The sequence below is a fragment of the Hydra vulgaris genome, chromosome 09 (genome assembly GCF_038396675.1).
Source record: "Hydra vulgaris chromosome 09, alternate assembly HydraT2T_AEP".
NCBI lineage: Eukaryota > Metazoa > Cnidaria > Hydrozoa > Anthoathecata > Hydridae > Hydra > Hydra vulgaris.
In genome coordinates this window covers 30,693,505-30,707,173 of record NC_088928.1, presented here as the reverse complement: position 1 = coordinate 30,707,173, position 13,669 = coordinate 30,693,505, and the positions used below count along the sequence as shown (strand labels likewise).

At 29.0% G+C, this 13,669-nt stretch overlaps 1 long non-coding RNA gene across 1 annotated transcript; it reads right to left on the bottom strand.

The window, feature by feature from the left end:
* Nucleotides 1–365: 365 nt before the first annotated feature.
* Nucleotides 366–1,186, bottom strand: LOC136085077 (uncharacterized). The gene is made up of 2 exons (XR_010641055.1): nucleotides 908–1,186; nucleotides 366–486 (listed from the first exon to the last, which is right to left on the bottom strand). It is a non-coding gene; the product is annotated as an uncharacterized LOC136085077 (long non-coding RNA).
* Between the last annotated feature and the right edge of the window lie 12,483 nt (nucleotides 1,187–13,669).

Sequence of the window (13,669 nt, the reverse complement as noted above, 5' to 3'; positions counted from 1 at the left end):
TATTTCCTATATCTTATTATATACTATAATAAAATATAGGAAATCAGCTGAATGTGGGCTAATTTGTAAATAAATGGTCTACAATATTTATATCCCTCATTATTATAATATTATATATATATATATATATATATATATATATATATATATATATATATATATATATTTACATAAATATACATAGAAAATCGACTGAATGTGGGCTAACTTGTAAATAAATAGACTATTTGCCAATAAATTATTTATTGTCGGCCAAACAACATTTAGCCTGCGTTCAACCAATATATACTCGTTGAATATAACCTAGCCGATAGAACAATGTCGGCCCGAGCTCAGCCTGAAAATGACTTTAACATAGGTAAATATAAAATAAAATAATATCTTTCTTTTACATAAATTATTCATATTCATTTAAATCATCAAATAAATTGGATAGGTTGAACTTCAAACGTTTTTTATGAACTGACAATTCACTATGTGCAGCGTCTAAAAAAAGTATATTAAAATATTAAAAATTTAATATATCAATAAAAATATGAATACAATGTATATAATATTGGGATAGAAACAGTATAACACATTTATTATTTTTAATCATTTTTAATCAAACTAAAATCCCAAACTCGCAATTTAAATGTTTAATTGTAATCAAAACAAATCCCTGTTTACCCAGTATATTGATATTATTTTTATAATTGCAAGTTAGGTTAAAGGTTTAAGTTAAAAAAACAATATTAAATAATAACATCAATATACTAGGTAAACAGTAATTTGTTTTAAAATATAAAAAAATTCATTAAAGACTTTAATGATATGACAGATTTTGATTGAAATAACTATTCATAAATAAATAATAAACAAATTATTAATAAATATAAATTGATATTGTTAAACAATATTATCTTACCAAGCAAAATTATTAACTTTTCTATGTATTAAATAATGTTGATAAATCAAAATTAGTTCCTCGCCTTTCAAATAGCTTTGCTGCAATTTTTAAAATTTAATGTCAAGCTAATGCATTCCGTTTTTTATTATAATGCATCATTAAAATAAAAAACCGAACCAAATTTTCTGATCGTCGGGTGAACGTCGGCTGAATGTCTGTTAGCCTGTTCGTCGGCTAACAGACATATAACCGACGTTCAGCCGATACTGTTTTATTCACAACAGTTTAGCCGATGGCGAACCGATGTTAAGAGCTCGGCCCGAGCTAGGCCCGACGTCGGCTTTAACACAGGGATTAGATTGCAACAGATTTTGCTAATTAATGCAAGGCTATTCAAAAAATTGCCATGACTAGCACAAGGTTGTTTTGATGAAGAATCGTATGTATTTTGGGTGCTTCAGTTTTTTTCCACTATTTGGCCCGGAATAAAATTGGCCAACAACTAGCTTGCAGCGTTTGCAATTGATTATATTAGCATTTTATAAGTGGAAGCTCATATTAAAAAAAAAACAATTTTCCTTCAGGAATTATCAGCTAAATAAGTTAGAAATTTGTTAGCAACAGCTTATAACAATATTGCGAGTTACATTTTGCTAGCTACAAACTAGCAAAATGTAGCTACATTTTGTTAGCTATAAGTTAGCAAAATCTAGACTTAAAACAATTTTATCACCTGTATTAACTCATTCTTAAGTATCATTAACAATTCTGTTGAAAATAAACAGATATTAATGTTTGTTTACATTGAAACTAGCAAATAGCCAGAAATAATCAGTGAAATTTACTTACTATTAACTCAATACTTACTATATTTCCTTTCAGCTTACTATACTTCTTATTATACCTTAGCTATTATATGATATATATTATTATCATAGTTCTTATTACAATATAAAGCAATAAAAAACAGTAAACATCTGGTCGATACAACTAGTGATCATAATTCAATATGTAGCTAATGACTAGATATAGACTCATTAAGTTGCAGTTAGCTGCAGAGCTACTATATCGCAATTTTTAAAGTGAAATTATTCTCTTCAATATATTAAAACCATCACTGAAAAAAGTAAACTATAAAAAACTAAATCAGTCAATAAATTAAGAAAAGTCTCAATATATCGAGCTAAATGGTAGCTCTTCTCACCTCCATTTGACAACAACATAATCAAACGAAGTTTAAAAGAACTAAGAGGTTTGTGGTTCGAAGCCGGCTCTAGCCCAATAACCAACATTCCTAAAAAAGGAGGCTTGAACTTCTTAGTTAAATGCTCTTCCGTGGTGCTCTGTAATAAGATTGTAGGAATTCTGGGAGCACCCTAATCACAAGAAAAAAAAATTTTGTAGCCTAAAAGCAATAAATTAACTCTACTCCCCTTTCCCTCAATTTCATTAGCCAATTTGTTGGGAAATAGTTGTTTAAAAATTAAAAGTTTATCCACATATTAAAAATCCTTTCAAAAAAGTGTTATGTGTTCAAAAGTCATAACCATGTAAAATTAACAACCTCCATAAAATTATACTTTACCTGGACATTTTTTAACAAAAAATATTTTTTAACCCTTTTGCGACTAAGTTAAAACCATCTAAATGACTGCTCGTAAAATAACGAATTTTTATGATGAACAATTGAAAGGCCATAAAATAAAACTACTAGTCAGAAAATAACAAACGATTTTTGTTAGAGAATAGACTCTCATTTTTTTTTAAAAAAAAAGTCACGCGATTGAAAAAACAACATATTGATTAAACAAAAAAATATGATTTCTTAATTTAATCTTAAATTATTAACAGATAAATTCATAAACATATAGTTTTTAATATTAAATAAGATAGGCATTTATAGTTATGATCAAACAAACAAAATAATTAAACAAGTTTGATAATTTAATCAAAAGATATTTAGCTTTTTGTAAAGATATCAACAAATTGGAAATTTCCTTAAAAAAAATATATACACATTTGGCTTGAGAAAACATTTTATGTATGAGTAAGCATACATAATATCTTTTTAGGAATAGTCCAAAACAGTATGATAAATTTGAAAACACTCATCAGGATGTAACCCGGGTTGTGATGGACAGAAATAACGAACAAAAACAGTTTTCAAGGGATGTCCTTTGGCGGTCAGTTTGCCCTTTGTATAACAAACACGACATCTTTTGTGGTGCCTATCATTATTGCCTGCCTTGCCTGGTGGTAACATTGAAAAAAAATGCCTGCCAGTAAGCATATCAAAATCCTCTCCAACAACAAGACAAGGGTTGTGAGGGATCTCAGGGGTTAGTGAAAATACCAACTTTATGTTACTCAGCAAAAAATCCAAGTATGAAACGTGCCTAAATTATTTTTGAATTTAAAGCACATTGAAGAATGAGACGAAAAGCTAATTTCTTGTACCGTTTATAGGATTTTTGAAGAGCCTGAATTCCATGTAATTGCTGGTCTACCCGGTCAACACCACCCATATGTACATTGTATGACTTGACCATTGATGGTTTAAGTATAATGTTACCATTTTTATCAGATTTTCCTTCCACCATCACTGGATTGTGATATGTTGACAGCATGTAAACAACTTTTTATTTGTTACCTGATTTGTCTTTAGTTGTACAATATTTGCAGGCTAACATTTTATTGTCTTCGCTGCGAGTTTTTTAAAAAACAGCAGTCCCTTTTGCAAGTTGATCTATCAACTTGAACAAACACGAAAACACTATAGAAAAGATAGTTGAACTATCTTTGCTATAGTGTTTTCGGTTTGTTCGAAAACACTACAGCAAAGATAGTTCCACCGATATAAGCCTTCTTGGCAAGAGGAAGCTGGCAAGAGAAGGGCTTGTATAGTAATTATCAGTAAAAACTAATTGACCTTTATTTAGAAATGGTCCCATTAGCTCTATTGGTATACGTTGGCTTGAAGGCATTGTAGAACATTTGTCATCATCATACATCCCAGTACCACAGTACACTAGGAAATCAAGTGTAATACCATCAGCTGTAGTCAACTCATATACCTTTATTCCAAATCGTGTTCTTTTTGTCTTTATATATCTGCCCTTAAAAAGAACAATGGATTCATCAACACTCAAGTGTTGTCCGGACTGTAAACTTTTTGACAACGCTCTCTGATTATATTGAGGAATGGTCTGACCTTATGCAATTGATCTCTATTAGGATCATTAAGATTATGATTGGGATCATTATTGTTATTGAAATGAAGAAATTTGAGGATAACCTTGAAACGGTCTCGAGGCATGGTTTTCGAAAAGATTGGTGTCCAATAAAGATCATCGGTGGACTAATACATGTTCAAATTTAGTTTATGTACAATATCCATTAATATAATTAGACCAAAAAAGGTTTTCATTTCAACTACTGTAACAGCTTTCCAATTCTTAAGGTAAGAGTTATTAGCCTTTTCAGGGTGTTTGCTCAAAAAATCTTTGCAGTATAGGTTACTTTCAGAAACAATATGTTCTAAAATAGGATTGGTTAAGTAAGCTTCAAAAAATCAAGAGTACTGTCTCCACCTATTCTAACATTTAGAACATCAGTGGAAAAGAATGGAAAAGTGTCATTTGATTTTTCCTCATTATCAGCATCAACATGCGCCCATTCTAACTGCAATTCTGTTTGATCAGGAACAACACGATCAATGAACTGTTGATGTGATCAACCACCATAAACACGAGGAAACCTAACCCTAATTTGGCCTCGGTTAATTTGTAGATATAACAAGCACCTCTATCTACAATAGCAACACGATAAAAAGAACTTACATTTATACTTCCATCTTTGGTTCTCACACGCTTCTGGGGCTGTGAAACATTATAAGATAGTTGTTGAGTTTCATAACATTTTCACCATCAGATTCTATACTTATATCACTAGATGAGTCCTCATAAGTTTTTTCTTCAGTTTCAGATTCTATAATCAGGTCATTATTTGCTCTCTCCTCAGATAAAGAAATATCATTGCAGAAATTTTGATTTTTAGGAGTATTTGTGGTGGATGGTGAAGGTAAAATTAAATTTTGAACTGGTAATCTTCAGACAAGGTTAGTAGCTTTTCATTTACATAATCAAAAATACTTTCAGAATCACTAGAATTATCGAGACCAATATCAATATCGCTATCTACATCACTATCATCAAACAAAGTATCAAGGATCTCATTCATATCGGTATAACTTGTTCGCTTTTTAGCCATTTTTCAAAATTAATTTTTGATCGCTCTATAAATGTAAATGACAAACGGTTTGAAGTATCAACTTAAGAAATTATTCCTTTTTCAGGTATATATTTAATGTTTTCTCAAACCCCTATAGATGTTCAGGAAAATTTAAAATTATTGATGGACCGCCAGGTGGTTCACACGTCATTTAGAAACAGATTTTATGCACCGTGGTGTGGGTCAATCGTCAGGAAAGGGTTAATACATGATAAATTATAAGGGATCGTCAATAAAGTACGTCCGCTCGGAGGGGAAGAGGGGGTCTGCAGACGGCGTATATGAGATGGAAGGACAATGGTTTGATTATATATAAAAGGAGACTCTAAGTTAAAAAAATATCATAAAATGTTAGATAAATAGGTTAAAAAAGTAGGTACTTTTAGGGAGGAAAAAAGTAGGTACTTTTTAGGGAGGTGTTATTGGTCGCCCATTGTTTTTAATGCACCAATTATAGAATTGAAACTTTATAATGATATATTTGAACATAGTTTTATAATGATATATTTGAACTCAGTTTTATAATGATATATTTGAGCATAGTTTTATAATGCTATATTTAAACATAGTTTTATAATGATATATTTAAACATAGTTTTATAATCTATGTTATTTCTATTTTTTTTTTCTTTTTATTTGTATACCGTAATTTATTATCACTTTTCTTTAAATATGTTACTATATATCAACCAATATATATCAACTAAATCAAAAGTTTTTGATACAGTTGATCATATAATTCTCCTTAAAATAATTGAATTTTAGGGAATTAAAAAAATATTTTAATTTTTTCTAACATATTTAAACAACTAAAAACAAATTTTTTATAGTAATGAAACTAACTCATATAATTAATTAAAACCTATGGAGACACATCCCATTTAATTTGTTAAAATTTGTGCAGACACGTCTCTCTATACTTAAACTCCTTTTGAGTATAGACGGATGTTTCCAGAGCTTTAATTAGAATTAAAAAAGATGGCCTCCTTAATGGTAACTTTTTATAATATGTCTGCCCAATAAAACATGGAAATTATTCTAAAATTTCTTCAAGTTTTTTTTAGCTGATTTTTTTTTTTTTTTAATAAACATATCTCAAAGTTCATAATTTTTCCTTTATAAATTGAGATTAATATTTTAAAAGTTTTCAACTTTATTCTTTATGAATATTATTATTACTTAAAGATCTTAGAAGATCTTTTTGTCATAATTAACAAAAGAAAGAAAAAAACTTTATTTATGAATGCAAAGTCTAAACATCTACACTTTTTGCATGAACATTTTAAGCTATTTATAGATGAAATTTATTTATTTATCTTCTTTTTATGGATGGTCATTTTGCTTTAGTTTTTTTTTTTTTTTTTTTTAAGGGAATTTCAAACTTCAAAGTTAAAAACATCCTGATTCTTTGAACAAGTTAAAGATTTTATGTTTTCCATCGAGTTATAAGTCAATGCCGTTTGTTGAAAGTAACGTCTTTATTTTTTAATCAATCAGTTTATGTGCAACTCTTGAAAATATAAAAAAGTTTCTAAAATTTGTTTTTTAACAATATCATAAAATATTGTTAAAAAAGTTTTTAGTATTATATTACACTATGACTTCACTCATTTACTGCTATAGTTTATAAGTTTGCAATCTAATACTTTTTATATAGACAATTATGATGAGTTGGCAAACGTTATTCCGAGAAAGGCCGTTAAGTAAAACATTTATACTTACTAGCATTGTAAAAAGTTGTTCTAACAGAAGGGTTCCATTTAAAGGGTAATAAGAGTACAGAAAATAAATTTACAGAAACTGAAGATTTTTCTTCTTTTATTTTCCCCATTCAATAACCTCTTTTAATTATTATGTCCTTTAAGATGCCGAGTTTATTGCTAAAATTAAATTTTAAGAGCATTTAATTAATCTCATAAATTTTTTTTTTAATCAAAACTACTAGTATAGACTGCAAATTGAAGATTTCATGAGATTTCAATATTTAATTTAAAATTATTCAGTATTTAAAACATTAAATAATATTAGTTATTAAATTAATTAATGATTAGTTAAAAAGTTTACTGATTGTTAAGCTAAATCAAAAGTTCAAAATAAATAAACAAACAAGTCCAGGATTTAATTCTCTGTTGCATTTAACAATTGCATAAAAATTCTCTATAAGATTTAATAATAAATTTCTCTTTTTTATTACCTTTTTTTTTTTTCAATATCAAGCTTTTGCAAATTCTTTTTGATATATTCTGCGCTTAAACATACATATGGAAAGATTAGATTAGTCTCAGTAGTCCAGTAATGAAGTCTCACTAGTTACAGTATTGATACTTGGGTCAGCAAAGCCAATGCTGTTATTCTCGATTTTATTTATAATACTGCTAGGTGTACCTACATTGTTTGTATTTAATATATTATTTTCATTTATAACACAAGAGGATATATTTGCTGAACATAAGCTTTGAGCTGGGGCAGCACATTCTATAAGTTGCTTTGGTTTTTTAGAACCATATGGGTGATCACCCAGTGACTTACTTAAATAATCTAAAAATGATTGGGTTACTAAATCATAAGTTGAGTCTAAACCTATATTACGACATCGTAGTTGCAAAAACCTTTGAGACTTGTCTAATTGAAAAATTCCAGTTTTGCCAAAATAAGCTCTAAGGTCATCATTCCCATGTTCATTTAAGTTGGTAATTAAACGGTCTAAAAGTCTAGAAAATTTATCTTTAGGAAGAGAAGAAAATCTCCTTCCTCTTCTTTTTGAGTATTTAAACCATTTTTTTAAATGCATTTTTTTACTGTTCTTAAGTATAAGTAACATATTTTCTTCGTCCACGATTTGGCTTGTAATTTTTTGCATATTTAAACTAAGAAGGAAATAAATTTCACTATACTTTTATAACTTACACTTATTACAACTTACACTTATAACAACTTACACTTATTAAAACTTAAACTTATTATAACTTACACTTATTACAACTTACACTTATTACAACTTACACTTATAACAACTTACACTTATTAAAACTTAAACTTATTACAACTTACACTTATTACAACTTACACTTATTACAACTTACACTTATTACAACTTACACTTATAACAACTTACACTTATTAAAACTTAAACTTATTACAACTTACACTTATTACAACTTACACTTATTATAACTTACACTTATTACAACTTACACTTATAACAACACTTACACTTATAGCTTACACTTATAACTTACAACCTACACTTACAGCAACTTACACTTACTACAACTATAACAACTTTTAACAACTACAAAATAATTATATTTATCATTCCAACATAGTAACAAATAAAATATCTACAAATGATCACTAAAAAAAGTTTTTATTACATGGGATGTCTTTAGCCCGGGCAAATGTCACCCCATGTAGTGGTCCAAAGACAACCCATTTTTTTGAGCCTCAGTTGCAAAAGAGTAATAAACTTTCAAAAAAAAATAGAGTCAAACACTTATGGTTTAAAATTATTTCAGTGTATATTCCAGTGAAAAACCTTTTTTAAGTACTGCTATCGATGTAAAAGTTTACTCATCCAAAAAAATCGGATTCTAGGTGCTTCTTCTAAAGTGCAATTTACAATAATGTCACAAAGACTCGAGTCAAGTAAACTAATAAAGCTAAATAACTAATAAATTTCCCACAACTAGGCACAAAATATCAACCGGCATACCTTGTGGTACCAAATTTAAACGGGGCAACTGAAAACTTTATAAATGCGAACAGACATAAGTGCAAGTGCCACAAGTGTGATTTGGCGTAAGTGCGAACTTGCACAAGTGTGAACTGGCATAAGTGCAAAGCAGTTGCAGAAACTGGCATAAGTGCAAACTGGCATAAGTGCGTACTAGTATAAGTGCACTAAAAGAATTAGCAAACATTGGCATAAGTGCAAATCAGTTGCAAAATTAGCACAAACACTAACTGGCATAAGTATGAACTAACATAAGTGCGTATCACTTGCAAAAACAGGCATAAGTGTAAACTGGCACTTATGCCAGTTTGTATTTATGTCAGTTCTCACTTATGCCAGTTCATACTTATACCAGTTCGTACTTATGAAAATGTTTGCAAATTCTTTTGGCGCACTTATGCCAATTTACTCATATGCAAGTTTGCATTTATGCCAGTTTTTACAACCGCTTCGCATTTATTCTAGTTTGCATTTATTGGGAAAGCAACTGCTACTCCTGCCATTTAGACTGAGTTGGCAAGGGTAGCATGAATATGCCCTTTGTAGGAAATAGGTATGGTAGATTTTTTTGCTTTAAAAGCATTTCATTATCCAAATTTTTAAAGAGAAAACATTTTAAAATTGATTAAAACAAAACTTTAAAAATATTTTATTAAGGGGAAAAAAATGGCCCAGAATCAATAAGCAGCAGTAACACAACTCAAAAGCAACTCAGATAAATAAACCGACATTTAAGAACTTTTTGTAAATCGCAATCACGTTTAGAACTGATATCAGAGGCGTAGCTACCGAGGAAAGGCGTAGCTACCGGGGAGCAGTTGGGGTAAATGCTCCAAGCGCACAAATTACAAGGGCGCAACATTTTATTTTTGTACTTTTTTTTGATTACCTTTGAAAAATCTACAAATCTTTTGTCATTTCACAAGCAAACCCTGTCAGAAAGTCTGCTAGCAACCCCAATCCAGTTTATGTAACGTTTTAAATTGCATAAGTACCTTGCGAGACAACGAGCGGGATAATAACTCTCTACGCAGAAAAATATAGTTTTTAATGATATACCGTGTAAAATCTTAACTTAAAGTTATCCAAACGCACTCCGCTTTTTAAAAATACTATTTAATGATAATTTTTTAAAGTTATCCAAACGCACTCCGCTTTTTAAAAATACTATTTAATGATAATTTTTTAAAGTTATCCAAACGCACTCCGCTTTTTAAAAATACTATTTAATGATAATTTTTTTTAAAAACGTCAAAAGCAATCAAAAGCATTACAAATAAAAGAAAAATAGTTCTAAAAAGTTAGTCGTATTTATTGATGGTTTAGAGTTAGTTTATAGTTGTTTTTCTATGTTGTGTTTTTTGAAACAAAAGTTGTTAAATGTTTAGATTAGAATTGAATTAATAATTCTCTAGATTAGATTTTATAAATAATATTTATAAGAATTAATAAATTTCTAGTTATATTAACAATTGTTAGTATACTTGCCGGATTTATAAACTCATATTTTATATTCTTATATTTAAAATATTGGAAAATTTAAATAAGTTCCTGGTCAAAATAACGTTTTTAGGTACGTAATAAATTTATAGCTTAAGAAAGAAGGAGAGAAAAAAATGATTGAAATAGTAGGATTGTCTAAAACATTAAGATTTGTACCAATATTATTTGATAGAGTAGTAGAGATCGTCTACTTGATAGTTATACCTTAATCAGGGTGTCTGACAGATCAGGGAAAACTGGGAAAAATCAAAGAAACCAAATATCTGCAAAAAAATCAGGGGATAATCTAGGAAATTATCAGGGAAAATAGCTCTTCATCAAACTTGCGCAACTCAAGTAAGTTGTATATGTAAATACGTAATATAAAAATTTATTCAGCAGATAGTTTTATGATCTTCTCCTGATACTTTTAATGTGGGTTGTATTATTTTTTATATTTTTGCTATTGAAGAGCATTTTTCTCAACGAATCTAGGTCTAATTTGTGTGAAATTTAGTTTGGATAACTTTAAATTAAGTTGGGGAAAACAGTTAGAGGATCAGGGAAATATACGGAAAAAATCAGGAAAGTTCATCTTAAAATATTGGCAGACACACTGGTAATATCGAGGAATGCAAGAAACTATTATTTTCAAAGGATCCAAAATCGAGAAAAAACGGAGTCGAGAAAAATCGAGAAAAAACTCCGTCGGATTCGAGAATAAATCGGAGTTTCGATAAAACTTTGTTATGAATTAAAAAATTAAACTATCTAGTTGATAATTAAACATTGTTCTTATATTTATTTTTTTTATTTTTATATATTTCGATTTATAATTAATAATAAATTTTAAAAAATTTATGTTTTGATATTTCTTAGTACTTAAATATTTTTCTTATCACTATCTTTTAACGAACAAGTTATATCTAATAAATGGCTTTCTAACCGGCATCGGTTAGGAAGAAGGCGTGAACTTTCAGTTAAATGCCCTTCCGCGGTGCTCTGTAATCAAGACTTCTTGCGGTACTTATAGTAAAAACTAAAAAAAAAATTTAAAACAGAATTTAACCTGAAAATCTTTTTAAATAATATTTTAAAAAGATGAAAACATCTATCATTTCATCAGAAAGTGAACTACGAAACTTTGTGACAAACCTGGAAGACGAGGAGAAAACTCTTTCTGCTTCTGAGAAAGTTGCTTGAATTCAGTGGATGGCTTGTTCAAATTTCAAAACTGCTTCTGATTTCACACCAGTTACTTCGTATTCTTTTAACTGATCGGCGAAGGTCTTGACTTTTTTTGGCTTTTTAGCTGTTGATTGATTTTGATATAAAACTTCTTGAACTTCGACAAAAAAAGATGTCGACTGTGATGGTTCTTCTTGTTTGCTTTTAGCGCAATCATCTGATTTTGTTTGGAGACTATTTTCTTTTGCTGAAATAGTTGATCAAATAATTTTGCAGCATAAACTTGAATATCTTTTTTAGAAGCGTAAAAAAATGTGTGGTTTTTATTAAAAAAAAAATCGGGATTGTGCAAATAACGACTCAATGATACTAACATAATGTTTTTACAATTTTCGTATCTGGAAATTAACGCCTCTGCAAAATTAGAACTGATGTTAGTTTCTACAACCTTCAATTACCTTACTAACGTTTTCATAACGGTGTCACACTCCAAAATTGTTGTATTTGGTTTTTCCAAGAAAACTGCAGCGTCAGCAATGACTTCCAATAAGTCAGACAGCGATTTTAAGAAATCCAAGTAAATTTCATCTAACATGTATAAGCAGTTTAGTTATTCGAGTGTTTTTTTCACAGCTTCTAAGCAATCCAAAAATCTTTTGATCAACTGAAAACACTGTTCCATCTAGTGCGGTTGTCGAACAACAGTCCTTTGTCATGCGAAGATCCGTAAATTTTGTGTATTGTTCTTTTAAGAGCTTCATATCGAAACAATGAATATTTTAAAAACTTAATTAGTATTCAAAGTTTCTGTAGATTTTTTTCGATACTTTCTTTATATTCAATCGCATTCTTCGAATATTCAATAAAAAACTCTCCCTCAGTCTCTCCATCAGTTTCCGTTTCTGCTTCAATATCCGATTCAGTTTCTTTGTTCACAATTTCGCGACAATCTTTTTAGCGTATATCAAATCACAAACAATCAAATGAATTGAATGATTCTGGTAGATTTGATGTGGAAACTTAAATATGGTACCCAATTTCACCATCCAGCTACAGCCATCCGTAGTTTTACCTGCAACATCTTCATCATCTATACCGAATTCTTTTAATTTTTGCATTATCAAAATGTTTAAATGTTTCGGCAGAACAAGGAGTTGGCAATCTTACCATTCCTAAACAATATGTTCGCTCGTGATGAACATTTAAATTGTAGTATCTTCTACCTCTATTGCTACACCATTCGTCACCTGTTAGTCCAAATTTTTCTCCTTTTGCTTTCAATGTAGCCAATTCAGCAATCATTAAACATTTGGCTTCAGCATGAAACATCATTTGCAATTTCCGTATTTCTTATCATTTACCACAACTTTATCGAAGTATTTCCACGCTTCCGAAACCATTTTTCTCTATAAAAGAAAAATTATCAATTTGACTGTGATAGATATTTGTTATTAATTATATTTCAATTGTGATAAGTTATCACATTTTAAGTTATTAATTAAGTTATTTATTCTAATAGGTATGTATAATGAAACATTAATTATTATCATTAGTTATCAGTGAAAACATTTTATTACATAATTTCGCCACAATGCACAGTGGGCCAAATATTAGACTTATGGTGGACAAAGTTATTTTGATCATACGATATACGACATTATTGTAAAAAAAAAATGTATTATATGTTTAAAACTTACCTCGTTATTTTAAGACCAGTTTTTGTATATATCATAAATAATGATCTAGACTTATAATTTTTTTTTGTTAAGGTAAACTATTAAATAGTTAAAATATATTAACTAATATCACACACGCATAATATTTAAAAGTTATTGTTTACTATCTTTAATATCTTTGCTTAAAAATTAAAAAATTCTTGCAAAGAGTTTTGGAAATAGTACAATGGAAAAGTACGAGAATGTTTTATTATATGGTTTTGAATAAAATAAGCTTTTTTTTTTGAGGTCTTTTCCACCACCACCACTACGCCCACTGTGAATTACTAATTGCTTTGTGATGTAAATTAGTGTTGATATTGAACAAAGAGAACACTTATATTTTAAAAACAACATGAACTATTGTAAAAT